The sequence below is a fragment of the Microtus pennsylvanicus genome, chromosome 16 (genome assembly GCF_037038515.1).
Source record: "Microtus pennsylvanicus isolate mMicPen1 chromosome 16, mMicPen1.hap1, whole genome shotgun sequence".
NCBI lineage: Eukaryota > Metazoa > Chordata > Mammalia > Rodentia > Cricetidae > Microtus > Microtus pennsylvanicus.
In genome coordinates this window covers 472,937-491,049 of record NC_134594.1, presented here as the reverse complement: position 1 = coordinate 491,049, position 18,113 = coordinate 472,937, and the positions used below count along the sequence as shown (strand labels likewise).

The 18,113-nt window shown below is 38.6% G+C and overlaps 1 protein-coding gene across 1 annotated transcript in view; it reads left to right on the top strand.

The window, feature by feature from the left end:
• Nucleotides 1–433: 433 nt before the first annotated feature.
• Nucleotides 434–18,113, top strand: part of Agtr1 (angiotensin II receptor type 1) — a 31,732-nt gene continuing 14,052 nt past the window's right edge. Inside the window, exon 1 of the mRNA XM_075950561.1 lies at nucleotides 434–601. The gene's annotated coding sequence lies outside the window, so the exon portion shown is untranslated. The remainder of the gene's footprint in view (nucleotides 602–18,113) is intronic.

Genomic DNA, 18,113 nt, shown 5'->3' with positions numbered 1-18,113 from the left:
TCTTTTATTTTGTGCTACCATGGAATTAATTCATATCATCTATGACCCACAGCGGCTCTGTCAAATTTTTATTTAGTTCCATAAAAGACAAGGAAGTGCCCTGATTCTTCCTTTAGAAAGAAGGGAATGGGTGGAGGAAAAAAGAAACAATTAAAACAAAAGAAAAGAAAGAATTTTTGTCTGTGCAGTAAATAATGTTGTTTGAGCTCACCCAGCGCTCTCCTTCTTCAGGACCCTCTCTCAGGGATGCTGGGTTCCAGGCCAGGTGAGCCTGCTTCTGGTAGGTGACACTGAGGGACAGTGGCGTCTTGTTTTCTCGGTCAGAATCTACCAAATATTTACTAGGGGCGGGCTTAGAGGGAAGGCAAATCCGGCCTCAGAAACAAGGGAGCGGCAACGCCCCTTTGCTGTAAAATTTGAACTGTCTCGGCTTAGATTCCAGCTGCAGGCAGCCTGAATCCCAGGCAGCGGTGAGGGACAGAGACCTGACAGGACTGCACGCAGCTCTCAGCTCCACCTCGCCGACGGTGCTGAAAGTGGATGGAGAGCAGCTAAGAGAGACAGAGACTTGAAAGAAACCCGGAGCTGGACCACTGCGACGGTGAGTCATAGCCGATATCCTCCCACCTTGGAAAGATCGCTGGCAGGAAGCAACTTGATTGCAAGGGTCCTGGGAACTGAGGGGCTCCAGCACATTTCTTTCAGTACCCTCTCTAGAACTGGTCACCTTCCTCAGAGGAGAAGAGGGACTTGGAGGATGGTGTGCGTTTCTTTGAAGTCTACTCCAAATTGCAATGTTTAAGAAACAAGCCAGCATTTTTTCTCCTCCACCCAAGTGAGTCTAAACTGTAACATAAAGCTTGTGTAGACACAGGACTGCCATGTGAAAGTGATGCTGCTTTTAGGTAAAGTTAAGGAAAGCTTCGTCCTCGTCCCTTGCTTTTCAGATATGCCTCTCCTCTCCCTTAGCTCTCTGGGTCCTTGGCATCAGACCCTGGAAGTGCCTGGGACAAAATTAGGCCCTCTGAAGTATTTCCAGAAGCCCTTTGATTCACTGACAGAGATAAAGAAGCACAGATACTAAACCCAATTGATGCAAGGTTGGCCTTTGCACATCTGCTATTGAGGTGAAATTTTAGTCAAGGTCCATTTCATCTAGCATCCCATTTTCAGTTCTTTGTCTGAACAGCCAGCCAGCTGTGGTCTCCAGGCTCCAGCCAATTTTCCCCAAGGGCTTTCTTGTCTTACTGTCTTTGAACAAGTATTAGAGACCTGAACATTGACTTCTTGTTTGCTATCCCCTCATTGAGTCTCAATATCCCGCAAGCCACACATCCCTTCTGTCCCCTATAATAATATGCAGGAAGTTAACTATATTTAGTTTAATTACAGGAAGAGAAAGTAACAGAGGGGAAGGCAAGAAGCCTCCCCCCCCCCCCCCCGACCCTTTTTATAACCTTTCGGCCACTTGTGTCACCTTTAGAAGATACTTCAGCCCCCAAATGATTCTCCTAGTAGTTGCCTCTGGAGAGGCTCCTTGGTGAAGGTGTTAGTTTTCCTCCCATTTTCTGGGTTTTAAAACAAACAAGCAAGTAAAACAAAAACCACTTGCCATGCCTGCCATGGTGTTTTCCTAGCTATAAATACCTCATCCATCTCCTTCTCAGCAGGGCAATGCGGGGAAGCAAAGGGGTGAGAGAAAGAAGTCCTCTGAACCAGCTGTGTGATGGGAAAGATGCTTTTTTCAGCAACTCAGCCCCTTTCTCTGCTCTTAAGATCTCTTTTTAATTTTTAGTAATTAATAATTTTTAATAATTAATTTTAACAATTTAATTTTTAAAAATTACTCTGTTAGGCAGTCCAGATTTGGAATCTTCAAAACTCTCTAGTTCTGGTGCTATATTGTCTACTCTGGGTAAACATTCAGTTTTCTAGTGCTGGGTATAAATATCCATACCCAAATTATGAATGGTAGTTCCTATGATGCAGCTTATGGTCCAGGCGGTAACCCAGATATGGAGGTGTCAGCATTGGCTAAAGTGTCATGACTTTAAGTTTTAAGTCTACAACCTTGTCGACTTGAACTGCATCCTTCTTTGATCCCTTCGTGGTGTCTTGATTTCTAGTTCTGCTCACTTTAAACTGAGGAAATGCCTCATGAACTCCCAACTCAGAAGATCGTCTACTCTAGGCAAGGCTGTTTTACAGTCTAAACTCTAGTTTCTAGAGTGTCATTCCGCCACTATTGCAGTCTTTTCTCTGTCTTAAACTGGATAATTGCTCAAAGAATAAACTAATTTATGAATCACACAGCTCTCTCCTTTTGCTTTTCTACATTGGAGTCAGGCTGTACTTATGTGTCCATGTGAATTTGTGCTACAGGGGCTCACCACTCTGTTACTACTATGAACAGTTAGTAGCAATAACTTATCTGTGTTGTGTTTGAGGGACAGTAGAAAGGAAATGGTTAATCCGCTACTTGCAAAAGCCAGGGTGAAACATTTAGCCAAGAAGGAATCTGAATCAGTTTCACTGCCACCCATTAGTCTGCTCTGTGTTCTCACTGTGTACTTTTCAAGAAAACAGCAGAGAGGTGTTCTATTTTACATCCAACCTTGTACTATCACCAGAAATTTAACCTCTCCTTCATTTGTATTTTTGGCTGCCAAGTGCATGCTCCAGTCTTCATGCCTCATGGTTACCACTGAATCTAGTCCTTTTGTTGCTTAATCCCAGCTGGTGAATATCAAAGAAGTTCCCAAGCAAGCTAGTAACTTAAACTTTTTAAGTATATATATTGCCATAATTAAAAAGCTGACTTCAAGGCACATAATGAGGAAAAACAATAAACACAATGAAAATATCAAAGATCTGTTTAGAAGTGTTTTATTCATTTTAATGAATTATTATTACTATTATTAATTTTATTTACATCCCAACCATAATTTCCCCTCCCTCCTCTTCTTCCACCAACCCCTATACCCCTATCTGCCAGCCTCCCTCCCTCATCCCCCATCTTGATCCACTCCTTTGTTTCTATTCAGAAAAGGGCAGGCCTCCCATGGATGCCAAACTGCAATGAGAATAGGCACCTTCTCTCCTATTAAGGCTAGACTAGGCAACCTGGTAGGAGGAAAGGGTCCCAGAAGCAGGCCACAGAATCAGAGACTGCCTCTGCTCCCACTGTTAGGAGGCCCACAAGAAGATCAAGCTATACAACTGTCACATATATGCATAGGGCCTAGGTTAGTCTCATGTAGGCTTCCTGGTTGTTGTGTCAGTCTCTGTGAAACTTTATGAACACAGGTTAGTTGATTCTGAAGATTTCCTTGTTGTATCCTTGAACCCTCTGGCTCCTCCTCCTTTTCTTAGAATTCCCCCAAGCTCTGCTTAATGTTTGTCTTTGGGCCTTTGCTCCTGTTTTCTTCAGTTGCTGGGTGAAGCCTCACTGATGACAACTAGACTAGGCAACAATCTATGAGCATAGTAGGCATAAAAGAATATCAGTAAGCATCATTACATTGACTTTTTTTTTTGCCAGTGGTGTTTGGTTTTATCCTTCTTAGGTCTCTGGGTTGTCCATCTTCTGAATCCTGGTGCTCTAGGCAATGTCAGAGGTTGGCTCCCTCTGGTGACATGGGTCTCAGGCTAGACCAGTCATTGTTTGACTTCTCCCAGAATTTCTGCAGTTGCTTTGCCCCAGGACTTCTTGTAGGCAGGACAAATTGTAGGTTGAAGGTTGTAAGGCTAGGTTAATATCCAAATCCCTTCACTGAAAATCTTGCCTGATTACAGGAGATTGCCAGATTAGATTACACATCTTCTACTGCTAGGATTCTTAGCTAGGGTCACCTTTGTAGATTCCTGGGAGTTTAAATTGCACTAGGTTTTTACCTCATGCCCCAAATGCCCTCCTTTTCCTCCTCTCTTCTGGTACTGCCCCCATCGCTCCTGTTGTCCTTCTCGTCCAACTCCAGTCCACTCAAGAAATCAGGGAGAGCCAAGCATCTGCCCCTTGAGCCCCTTTGGAATGTTTTGATTCCTTGCTATTTTGCAAGATGGACGCATGGACATTTCAATGCTTCACTGCTGGAAAGCACTATCACTTTTCTCCAAAATAGTTTAAAAGGTATTCTTAAAATTATCTGAAGTCATTGGGTGAGACGGCCCGCATTTTATCTCACATATTAAAGCAGTGCACTAAAGCTCTCATAAACCAAAGTAAGCTGTGTTTAATTTCTATCATATATTTACCTATGTGTACAATTTCTATTGCAATCATGGTTTGAATATTAGCTTGTTAAAATAACTTTTTAATTAATTACTGTGTAACACTGCTTTAACTCATTTCTGTCTACAAAAATCTAAAGTAATATTCAATTTGACAAATAAATTCAATTAGCTTACCCTTGTTCTAAAATACATAATTCTGTTATGGTTACCCATAAAGAATCATAAACATTTCAGATATTTCATTAAAACATTGTTCCTTTAATGCCAGTTTTGAGAGTTGTTGAAAAAAATAAAAAAAAAGAAAGTGAGATAAGAACAGTTATTGGTATGCCAAATCGATATTGCATTAAAATTACACGTTTTCATTTCTCATCAGATGTTCATAAGGGAGAATGCTCATTTGCATATGAAAACTAAAGAAAATGTTGTGTGATTGCTTATTTTAGATTTTTTTATAAATCAATTAAGAAGAATTTACTTTTGTTTTGGTTTTATTTGCTCAGTTCCTAAGTAGGCCAAAGAGTCTCACAGGCAGGCTAGTAAATTTAGAATTTTGTTTAGAAGTTTAAGTCTAAATATTTCAAAGATTAAATAGCTGTCTTGAGGACAGCATCTTGAGTCAGAGTCGATGTCTAGAATCTGCTGGTACTGGTCAAGCTTTCTTCCCATATGCGAGAAAATGCTACGTTGCTTGTCCAGTCTGCCTTTTAAATCCCTGAGGTTGCTCCAGCTGCAGTGTAAACGTCTTAGCTCTACTGGCAATGTCTTCTAATTTTAAATTGCAGAATTAATAATTCTTCATTTTGGGTCAACTTCATGATTTCTTATGCATTTTATGTACATAAAATATACTTTGATCTTTACTAAACTATTGTAAATATTCTTTGGATCAATCAGTTTAAGAATCAATGACTAACTAAAAGGTAAGAATGGTTGTGCGCTCATTCAGAGTTCATGATTGCTATTGTGTCCATGCTGATTTGAGTTTTCTCATTTTATATTAATCAGAGTTCATTTTCTCTGTTTTGCAAAATTGAAGAGTTATGCATGTGAGATCTATGTGGTACCCAATTCTTACAAAGGGAATAGTATAGATCAGATGACAAGATGGCTCTTAAAGGAGAAGAGTGGTTACACAGTTGTTGGTCAAGCTAAGAATACATTTAGAAAGAAAAGTTTTTAAAAACCACCACTTCTCTTGTCCTACCTGACCTAAAGCCAGAATGAATGTGTACTATGGTTGTATTGTTTAGTTCCCACCACTTTTGTAATAACCATTGCTTCTTTTATATCTAAGATTGCCACTCCTTCAGTAACAGAGAGCACAGCAATATATCTTCATATCACCCTCACAAAGTTACTGCTTTGCCTTTTGTTTGTATGTTGATTATTTTCAGTGGCAGTCTGAAAAGCGTTCAATGCATTTCCAGAAGATAAATGTTACAGTAAAACTACCTTTCTAGGGTCATCTGGGTAGATTGTCCTGTTATGAACAATAAAATTGCTTAAAGCTGTTGCTTCAATCTTACCCAAAGGGAAATTAGACATCATTTATATTTTTCAGTATGAAGAAATAATAGCAAAAGAAAAGCAAAAATAATACATTTTCAAGGGGTATAGAGAATGTCTCAACAGTTAAGAGCACTAACTGAACCTCCAGAGGGACTAAATTTGGTTCCAAGCACCCATGTCAGGTGGCTTCCAACTGCCTGTAATCCAGGGGATCTGGCACTCTTTTCTGGGTTCTGTAAGCACTATACTTGTGTGCATATGAACACACAGGCATACACATACCTATGAATAATAATAATAAATTGTATTTTAAAGAATTAAACCTTGAAACCTAAATCAGTGATTCTTTATATTGAGAGGCAAGTGGAGCAAGAATAACATAGTCTGGAAAGATATTAAATCTCAACTTATCATGAACACCTTCCTTTCTATCAAGGTTTTGTTTGTTAATCATGGTGCAATATCACTGGTATAAACTTTGTACTAAAAATGATTAACTATAAATGTGTAAGTATAACTTTGATCTATTGCCATATTCTTTTTTAATTTAGTGTCCATGTCTCCAGAGAGCGTTTAGAATAAAATGACATTGCTTCACAAAGGAACATTCATTTTTTTTCCAGTTCTGTGTGAATATTTGGAAGAATGCTAACCAGGAAAAGAACGAGAGTCCCATGACAGCCATTGAAAATATCTTAACTCTATATAAGGAAAAAAAAACATGTTCTTAGAGTGTCATCAGTGATTTTATTCTTTTGCAAAATGTTCTTACCATGCAGTGATAAGACATTAGAAAACCACGACCCCTCTTGTCCTACCTTTCAAACCAGATGGAATGTGTACCATGTTTGCTTTTTCAGTTCCTACCACTTTTATAATAATCACTGCTTTTTTCCATATCTCCTAAGCCATCTACTCCTTCAGTATTAGGGATCATAACAATGTAGTATTAACACAGCACAAAAGCAAATCCCTTACCTTTCGATCTGTGGGTTGGTTGTTTTCAGTAGCAGCGTGGAAAGCATTCAATACATGTTCACATCCTTGTGTTAAAGAATACAAATGTGATAGTGAAACTGCATTGCACATGTCATCTAGTTAAATTGTCAGTCAGGATGTGTTGCTACACTTGCTGTCAACAATTTTGAGCAACCTCCAAACTCTATGACCATCAGACAATGTGGGAATAGGTTCACATTTTTGAACCTTTATAACATTTTTAAGTATTTCAAAACTTTTTATGAAGTAGCAGATTTCTTTCTGGCATTTTTATATATACTTGATTTGGGGCACTTGCCCCTACTTCCTGTCTGGTAGCTCCCTGTCTTCTCATCCCTGATTGAGTCTTTTATGCCAAGATCTTCCTTTTCCCCTTCATATCGAATGTGTTCTAGTATTCTCCCCTCTCCTCTTCCTTTAAGTCTGTTTACTCCCTTCTTTATGGGTCCCTTTCTACTTTCTTGACCTCTACACACACTCACTCCCACATACATCAACAGGAATAAGAATCAAAAGCTAGGATCTACATATTTGAGAGACCATGTATGTTTGTCTTTCTAGGCCAGGGCTACCCCATATTATATGGTACTGTATCAGGAGGGCATGTGTTCTTTTCCTGGCTGCCCAGACTCCCCTAATAATCTTTCAGAAACTAGATTATATAAACCACTGCTTGGCTAATCACTTAAGTGTATTGCTAGCTAGCTCTTATATCTTTGGATAACCCATTTCTATTATTTTATATTTTACCATGAGGATTGTGGCCAACCAGTAAGGTTCCAGCTACCAGCTCACATATTTCCCCTCTTGGTGCTCCATGGTTTCTCTCTGACTTCACCTTCTTTCTCCCAGCATTCAGTTTAGTATTTCCCCCAGCTCTATTCTGCTAAGCCACTGGCCAAACCAGGTTTATTTATTAACCAAAAAAAGCAACAAAAGGACTTTCCACATCATCGTACTTCCAGTTTCATTTATTTTCCCCCAACTTTAAGTTTTATTTATCTTTATGCTTCAATAAAATCTCATTGTGTCTATGTATTGTATTTCATTATCTGTTTGTCTTTTGATGGACATCTAGGCTGATTCCATTTCCTGTCTCTTGTACATAAGAAAGCAACAATCATGGATAAGCAAGTGTTTCTGTAGAAGTATTTGTGTCCTTTGGATTATACACTCAGGGGTGGAGTGGTTGGGTCATATGACCCTTCCACTTTTAGATTTTTGAGACACTGTCATACTGGTTTGCATAATGTCTGTATCAGCTCATAGTCCCACCAACAGCAAATAAGGGTAAAATTATTCATGGATTTAAGACACTCCTCGACAAAATCCTGATACTATTCTTCATAGAAACCAATTCATATTTTGATAAAATTAAAATTAGCTGAACTGATGTTGACTTTTACTTAATCTTCCTAAAAACTCTCTGTCTCTACTTTGTACTCATTTTATTATCTGAATACTGAAAATAAAATAAATAGTTTTCCTATGCATAAGAACTGATAAAGTCAAAATTTATACAATAATTCTAATCCCAAACTCTGTATTCTTGGCTTCCGCCCACTGTCTATTCTGTACGTAGGCAACCTTTGTTTTAATGGAAGCTAAATATTTGAATACTGAAAGCTAAAATTTGAAATCAAGTTCTATTTTACTTATTTGGAAAAAGAATAACACAAGATCTACTGTATTTTATTTAAAATATGTGACCTTATGTACACTAATAAAAATTTGTTTTATTTGGAAAAATACTAAAATTATACAAATCCATTCAAATTCATTGGTGGCTGTACACTTAATACATTGGTCAGGTTGCAGGGAGAAGGAGGAATGTGTGTACAATAGTTTACCTTAGTTTGGCTTTTTGAAAAGAAATGGTAGGTGGCCCCAGCATCACATGTCTAGCTTACCTACATGGGAAATGGAGACAGGAAGATACCTTTAGTTCAGCAATTAAAGATAACCCTGGGCAACTAAGAACAATATTCTAAAACTGTTAAAGGAAAATAAATGATGACATAGTTTAAACATTTTTATTATCTCAACTAAAATTTACTATTTAACTTTTAGGGATCTGAGGTTATAAATTTTCCTCTTGGGCAAGTCACATAAACTGTTGACTATGCCGATTTAAATTAACAATTGCTTTTTTAAGTTGTTACTATAAATGCTCATTTACCTCATGCATGATTTTATAATAAATAAATAAGCCATAGTTGGTTACAGCTCCTCAAGCAAGTGATGTCTTATTTAAGTTCAAGCCTTCCCAATGTTCAGTCTCTGAACTCTTTTTCCTAGTACAAGCAAGGTTTCTGGAAACTTTCAGATGGGCCTGATTAAATGGTTCTCATTTTGAAATAGACTCCTTGGTAATTGTCAAAATACTAAATTGTACCTAGATCCCTGTAGATCATTGCTGAGGAGAGAGGTGTGCCTTCACACTAATTACTTATCATTTTCTGAAAGATAAACTTTAGCAGGTATTGGATCTGGGACATTGGTATTCTGGAATCACTCACAGGTATGTAACAGCTAAAACTTAAAGGAAATCATGTTTTATAGGGAAATGTTGAAGGGAAATAGCATCAAGGAGAGTCTGTGGACAACAGGCAAAGTATTAACAAAATGAGAAAGTACAAATGATCATCCTTGCTTTGGCCATTTAGAATATCACTGGACTCACTGAGCCCAATTGGTCATCATAGATAAACACAACCTGTAGAAAGTTTATTTACCCCAACCAGGTTGAAAATAAATTCATGTAGAAGTGATTCTTCCAGCAACTGCCATATACTTACAATATTTTTATAATATTTTTTTATTTTTCTCTCAAATACTTCTTGATATTAAATTTCAGTGTGCTATTACATGCTTCTAAGTCAATGTTGTATTTCTCTAGTGATGGAGGTGGGTCTTGTATCTATCTGTTGCTTTCATTGGTTAATTAATAAAGAAACTGCCTTGGCCCTTTAATAGGACAGAAAATTATGTAGGCAGAGTAAACAAAACAGGATGCTGGGAGAAAGAAAGCCAAATCAGGCAGTCACCATAGCTCTCCTCTCCAAGATGGATGCAGGTTAAGATCCCTTCTGGTAAGCCATCACCTTGTGGTGCTACACAGATTATTAGATATGGGTTAATCAAGATGTGAGAGTTAGCCAGTAAGAGGCTAGAGCTAGTGGGCCAAGCAGTGTTTAAAAAAATACAGTTTCCATGTAATTATTTCGAGGCATAAGCTAGCCAGGCAGCCAAGAGCCAGGGTGGCAGGAACGCAGCCTGCCACTCCATACTACAGAGTGTCGCCCAATGTGGTAAACTGGATCCATGTAAAACCTGAGAGAGATTAATTTTAAACACAGAAAAAAGCAGAGTTTACCACAGCCTTTTGCTATTTGCTAGGGCATGCTGTAGAGAGATTTTCCTGATTCAGCGACAGCAGCAAAAAAAAAAAAAGCTGCATCATTTTAAAGCACGACTTCCTGGGGCTGTGCCTCCTCCAGTGCAAACTCTGGTTTTAAAGCATTTCAATGGCATTTATGGGATTGGATGTTTGTGTTCCCACTTGGGATTGGAAGGAGAGTGCTCTGAGACCGTGATGATGGCTCAGCGCTCCCCACCTGCACCTGAGCAGAAGGCAGAATCAGGCTTAGGCAGGCGTACAAGCATGGTGGATTCCTGCCACCATACAGAGACATGTTTCCAGGCTGTGCAGTGCTCTGCATGTCAGATTTGGCTGAACTTGGATGAAACTTGGATGAAAAGGTTTTCTGTGCCTCACGCTCAGTCTCAGAGTTAAAGTGCTGAGTGCAGCTCCTACCTGGCAGCCCCAGAGCTACTAGAAAATGGTATGTCCTCCATTTTGATATTGGAGAGAGGTAGAGCCAACATCCACAGCAGATTGTATTGTATACCAAAGTTGGAGGCAGAGAGATTGGCTAGGTTTGGCATGCACTTATGAAACCTCAAAGCCCACACCCACTGACACATCTCCTTCAACAGGGCCATACTTCTTAATCGTTCTCAAAATAGTTCTACCAATTAGGGACCAAGCACTGTGTGAGCCTCTGGGGGCCATTCTCATTCAAATAACTACAATATTTACTGGGAAGATAAGCATAAGTGACTAGAGCAGCATACAAAATAGAAGTCACAAGCAACACTCTGTTTTTATGTGTCTTATAGATTCTTTTTTTGTTATTTATTTATTAAAGATTTGTGCCTTCTCCCCGCCACTGCCTCCCATTTTCCTCCCCCTTCCCCAATCAAGTCCCCCTCCCTCATCAGCCCAAAGAGCAATCAGGGTTCCCTGCCCTGTGGGAAGCCCAAGGACCACCCACCTCCATCCAGGTCTAGTAAGGTGAGCATCCAAAGTGCCTAGGCTCCCACAAAGCCAGTACGTGCAGTAGCAGAGTGATGTCTTATTGATTCTTATCCAAGGCCTATTAGACTCTGACTTGGTATTTTAGTGAAAGGAACTGAGTCATTTTTTCAATGACTTATGACCTAAATCATTGATTAAATTTTTAAATGTTCAAATAAAAGAAAGATTAAAACAAATATAAAATAACTGTGAAACTTCTGAATATTATAATTTCAGATCAGAATTTCTAGGTTTTTCTATATGTCTTTAGTAATTTCTTATTTTTCCTTTATCTTTCTCACTTTTCATTTATCTTGAGATTACTAAAGTATGTGCATCTATGTACTAATGGCAAACCACACGAGAGATCTACAGCACTTTGACAGAAACTCTTTATGGTAGCAGGTCATTGCTCTGAGCCACATTTATGTTGCTATGTAAAGTTTGGAAAGACCTTCCAGAAAGTGACTGTGTTCCTCCAACAAACACAAACCAGAATTTAAGTTTTGGACAACAAACACTTGAAGAATAGTACTACAAATCTAATCCTTCTATATTTTGTTTTCCTGACGTTTGGTAACACCCAGAGCCTTATTATATTACTATTTTATAAGAGAATCCACCTTATGGGAAATACCATTTGATAATAGGTGTAAATGTCAAGGTTATTTTACAACACAACATTGTGATAAGAGTAACAATATATAGTAATATATGTGAATGTAATGTTTCACTTACCTGTGTGTTATTCCCTTTAAAACTCTTTTTTTGAACACCTGATTTTTTTAATTTCTCCTTTGATTAAAAGAACTATCTTTTTTCATTTTACCTATCAATCCCATTTCCCACTCCTTCCCCTCCTCTCATTCCCTTCAACTTCCCCCTTCCACCCCATCCTCCATCCACTCCTCAGATATAGTAAAGCACATTATTTTCATGGAAGAACAAAGGTTCTCCCTACTTTATCTAGGCTGAGCAAGGTATCCCTTTGAAGAGCTTCCTTTGGTGAGCTCCCATTAGATCAGCCCCACCGTCTTAGTGAGTGGAAGCACCCCTCGGGGTCCTGACTTCCTTGCTGATGTTCTCTCTCCTTCTGCTCCTCATTTGGACCTTGGGAGCTCAGTCAAGTGCTCCAATGTGGGTCTCTGTCTTTATCTCCATCATTGCCAGATGAAGGTTCTATGGTGATATGAAAGATATTCATCAGTGTGGCTATAGGATAGGGCCAGTTCAGGCACCCTCTCCTCAGCTGCCCAAGGAACAAGCTGGGGACATCCCCTTGGACACCTGGGAACCCCTCTAGAGTCAAGTCTCTTGCCAACCCTAAAATGGCTCCCTTAATTAAGATATCTGCTTTCCTGCTCCCATTTCCACCCTTCCTCCATCCCAATCATCCCATTTCCCCAAGCTCTCCCCATCCTCCCTTCTCATTTTTCTCTCCCCATTTCCCCTTACCCCCACACCACCCCACCCGCAAGTTTCCAATTTTTGCCTGGCAATCTTGTCTACGTCCAATATCCAGGAGGATAACTGTATGATTTCCTTTGGGTTTACCTTCTTATTTAGCTTCTCTAGAATCACGAATTATAGGCTCAATGTCCTTTATTTATGGCTAGAATTCACTGAGTGAGTACATACCATATTCATTCTTTTTGGATCTGGATCTGGGTTACCTCACTCAGGATAGTGTTTTCTATTTCCATCAGTTTGCATGCAAAATTCAAGATGTCATTGTTTTTTTTACCACTGAGTAGTACTCTAATGTGTATATATTCCACACTTTCTTTACCCATTCTTCCATTGAGGGGCATCTAGGTTGTCCAGGTTCTGGCTATTACAAATAATGCTGCTATGAACATAGTTGAACAAATGCTTTTGTTGTATGATAGGGCATCACTTGGGTATATTCCCAAGAGTGGTATTGCTGGATCCTGGGGTAGGTTGATCCTAAATTTCCTGAGAAACCGCCACACTGCTTTCCAAAGTGGTTGCACAAGTTTGCATTCCCACCAGCAATGGATGAGTGTTCCCCTTACTCCACATCCTCTCGCGCAAGACTATCATTTGTGTTTTTGATTTTAGCCATTCTGACAGGTGTAAGTACCAGGCTGTTTTCAGGACTGTACCTCTGTAGTAGAGTTTGAAGTCAGGGATTGTGATTCCTTCAGAAGTTTCCTTATTGTACAGGATTGTTTTGACTATTCTGGGTTTTTTGATTTTCCATATGAAGTTGAGTACTGTTCTTCAACAGAATATTCGTTCCTCCCTCCTCAAAAAAAATCCCACTTTTTATTGGAGTTGGAAAAGAAGAGAAATGCTATCTGTTGATTTAGATTTTTCCTGAAAGTACCAGTTTGTACCTCAGCATTTGTCACAGTTTTAATGAACAAATTATACAATTTTCGCCATCCACATGTCAGTCATCTTTAATTAAAAATATTATTATAATTCTTACAACCAGTCTGGTGAGATGTCTTAGTTAGTAAAGGTACTTACTGCAAAGCTTGGTTATATGAGTTCAGTTCCTGGAGCCCACATGGTGGAAGGAGAAAACTGACTCCTGTAAGTTTTCCTCTGATGTTTTCGCGCATGTGTTATGAATGCAAAAATTTAATATAGGTAATATAAACACCAATAAACCCATAAATAATAAGACAATAATTATTAAGATACTTAAAATTATAATAACAAATTCTACTGAGTTTAAAAATTAAAAATTTACCCAATCTTTAAAGTGCAAAGCTGACTTTTCTTCATTTGACATGACATGCCCTTGAATAACCTTATAAAGGGTTGGTTGTATTTTCAATGTGTATTTGTCTTCCATCCTTCTCACTTTTTACCTGAAGTAAATATGAAGCAGAAGTGAGAACAGATGGTGACATTCCCAACCATCTCAGCACCTTGTAATGATTAAGGAATGACAAAGCAGGAGATTGAATTGCTGCTTAGAGGTGGCTAATGAGTAAGTAAAAGAACAGACTCTTTTCTGGAACTCCAGTCTGGTCAGACTTTACTTGAGCCCTACAACTTCCACACCATTTTAATATCTAAAAACAAAAGCAAAACTTGGGGCTAGAGAGAAGTCTCAGCAGTTAAGAGTACTTGCTGCCCTTGCAGAGGACTGGTCCAATTCTGAGCACTCCTATGTCAGCTCACAAACCTCAATAACTCCAGTCTAGGAGATCTAACTCCCTCATTTGACTACAAGGGCTTGCACAAAAGTGATGCAAGTATATTTGTGCAGGCAAAGCATTCATATAATAAAATAAATAAAATAAGTCTAAAAATTTAAAATTTTATAAAAAGAACAATGTATGCAAGAGCTTGATTCAAAAAAATGTATCTATGATAAAATTATATAAGCTGAATGTCCTTCATGACATTCATTCTTTGAGGACAGCAGGTCATGAAGTTCTCAAAATACTGCTGGTTGAGTCCTTCAGAAGCCTCATGTTGTTGTGAAGATCCCTACTCATCACTCACCTCTGTTTTCAACAAGGCAACTGAGCCATATTTACTAATTGTAAAACTAAGAAGTTGTACTTTGCCACAAAGAATCCATGACTGTGTTCCTTTTCCTATGAGTTATTTTAATATCACAATGTGCCCAGCTTTTGTGGGATAATGTAATCTTGACTCTCTCTTGCAGGCCATGCTTTTAATTTTCTTTGTCAATCATAAACCATTATTTTCACACCCTTTCACCTTGTAGCAATATTAAATAAACAGGTGCTCCAGAGAGCCTCCAAATTTTGAGCTATAAATGGAATAAAACAAGCTAATCCAGGTAGGACATACTTGTCAACTCAACTTCATTATCTTAGGATCTCGACATAGAAAGAGCTTTTTTTTTAGTGTAATTTTATAAAAAAAGGAATGAAACTATTACTATATAGATTATATGTAGAACTTCTTTATTTATCCTGAAAGTCTTTTGATGTTTATAATTAAAATTTTGATGTCTTGTCTTCAAGCAAGGTTAGAATTTAAAATTATAAATGAAGAACTGACTTGATAATGTATTCTGCTTTCCAAGCCAAGCTGATTTCATCTTCAAAAGATGCATATCCTTTAAAAACAAATCCAAGGAATCTCGTAAGTGTATAATCTCCCTTGAGGATACAGAAGCCTAGAGAATTGAATTCTGAATTAAGTTCACCCACCTATCAAATGGGAAAGCCACAATCTGAACTTCCCTTTTGTCCAGAGTTGGTCTGAAAACTGTGGTTAAAAGAATATTCCTTTTGTAATTTTTAAAAAATTGAGCAATGTGGGGAAATGTATGCAGTATATTATATATTTTCTGCTTTTAGACTTAAGCGTTATAGCTATGTGGTTTGTGTGTTGAAAGCATTAACCTAAAATTATTGTCATGCAGACAATAAAATGTCTAGCAGAAAACTCGTGATGCATATACATTCTATAGTTTCAGCAGGGTCTAAATCATCACTGTCTTGCCTGATTAGTCATGTCTTTCTTTTAAAATGAGGTTTTGTTTTAACTTCCATTAAGAAATTTTAATGTAATCATTTCTTATTTTACATAGCTATCCCTGTTCTCACTCCCTCCCCTCTTCCCACCTCACCCTTCTCACCCCCATTCACTCCTCAGAAAGCAGAAGGTTTCCCATGGAGAGACAACAAAGACTGACACTTCATTTTGAATCAAGACCCAGGCCCTCCCTCCTTATCTAGGCTGATTAAGGTATTGCTCCATAGAGAATGTGCTCCAATGTGCTTCCATAACTAGGGCTAAATCCTGGTCCCACTGCCAGTGGCCCCACAAACTGCCCAAGCCTCACAACTGTTCCTCACATTCAGTGGACCTAGGTTGTTCCTATGCAGGTTCCCCTGTTATCACTCCAAAGTCAGTGAGCTCTCACGGGCTCAAGTAAACTGTTTTTGTGGGTATCACCATCATTGTCTTGTTTCCTTTGCTCATATTATAGCTCCTCCCTTTCTTGAACTGGTAACAAGTAGCTTTGCCCAGTGCTTCACTGTGGATTTCTGTATCTTATTCCATCAGTTGCTGGACGAGGGTTTTATGATGATAATTAAGATATTCATCAATCTAATTCACAAGGGAAGGCCAGTTTAGGCGCCCTCTATACTGTTGCTTAGAGATTTAGCTGGGATTATCTTTGTGGATTCCTGGGAATTTCCCTAGTGACAATGTTCTCGCTAACCCATTGATGGCTCCCTCAATTAAGATATTTCTTTCCCTGATTTCTCTCTGTTCTTCCATCTTCTTTAGAATCCTATTCTCTCAAGTTCTCCTCTTCCCTCCCCTTTTCCTCTTCCCCTCCTCTTGCACCCTACCTTCTCCCTCTCTTGTTTTTTTTCAGAAGACCTTGTCTCTTTTCCCTTCCCAGGGAAATTTACACATGTCTCTCTTAGGGGTCTCCTTGTTATCTAACTTCTCTGGAATCATGGACTATAGGCTGATTATCCTTTGCTTTACATGTAATATCCACTTATGAGTGGTCTTGAACCCTTTGCTCGTATTATCACTACTCCCTCTTTGGTCTCCAAAAGCTCAGCCCAGTACTTTACTGTAGATCTCTGCATCTACTTTCATCCACTGCTGTATGAAGGTTCTATGATGAAAATTAAGGTAGTCATCAATTTGATTACACTGAAGGCCAGTCCAGGTACCTTCTCAACTATTGCATAGATTTTTAGCTGGGGTGATCCTTGTGGAATAAGGGGAATTTCCCTGGTGCCAGGTTTCATACTCAATGAATAATGGCTCTCTCAATTGAGATCTCTCTCTCTCTCTCTCTCTCTCTCTTTTTTTTTGCTCTACATTTCTGTCCTTCCCCATCTTGACTATCCCATTTCCTCAGATTTTCCTGCTCCTTCTCCCCTCGCCTTTTCTCTGCCCTTCCTCCCCCCCACAAAGCTCCCAATTTTTTCAGGAGATCTTGTCTATTTTCCCTTCCCAAGGCAATCAATGTGTGTCTCTCTTAGGCTACTCCTTGTTACTTAGCTTCCCTCGGGTCATTAACTATAGCCTAATTATCCCCTGCTTTACATCTAATATCCACTTAAGAGTGAGTACATACCATGTCTGTCTATCTGGGTCTGAGTTACCTCACTCAGATTTTTTTTCTAGTTTTATCCATTAGCATGCAAATTTCAAGATAATATTGTTTTTTGTACTGCTGTAAAGTAGTCTATTCTGTAAATGTACCACAGTTTCTTTATCTATTCTTCAGTTGTTTCTAGGCACCTAAGTTGTTTCCAGATTCTGGCTTTTACAAATAGTGCTACTATGAACACAGTTGAGCAAATGTCCTGGTATAAGTATGCATCCTTTGTGTATATGCCCAAGAGTGGTACTGCCGGGTCATGAGGTAAATTGATTCCCAATTTTCTAAGAAACCACCACACTCATTTCCAAAGTGACTGTACATGTTTGCTCTCCCACCAACAATGAAGGAATGTTCCCCTTTTTCTGCATCCTCTCCAGAATAAGCTATCGTCAGTGTTTTTGATATTAGCCATTTTGACTGGTGTAGGATGGGTCATTTTGATGTCTATTTCCATGATGGCTAAAGATTTTTAATAATCTCCTAAGTATCTTTTGGCAATTTGCAATTTTTCTGTTGGGAATTCTGTTTAGATCTGTACCCCATTTTAAAAGAAATTACTTGGTAATTTGATGTCTAGTATCTTGAGTTCCTTGTATATTTTTGAGATTAGTCCTTTGTCTAATGTAGGGTTAGTGAAGATTGTTTACAATTCTGTAGGCTGCCATTTTATCTTAGTGACTATGTTTTTTGACTTACAGAAGCTTCTCAGTTTCAAGCAGTCCCACTTATTAATTGTTGACTCAGGATCTGTGCTACTGGTATTATATTTAGGAAGAGATCTGAAGAAGGATGATAAAAGAAATCCCACACTAGCTTAGTATTAGTAAAGTAGAGGGTTATTTATTTAGTGGTGGACTCATAAGTCACAATCCTCTGCTGGAATAAACAGCAACTGAATCCCATGCCAAAAAA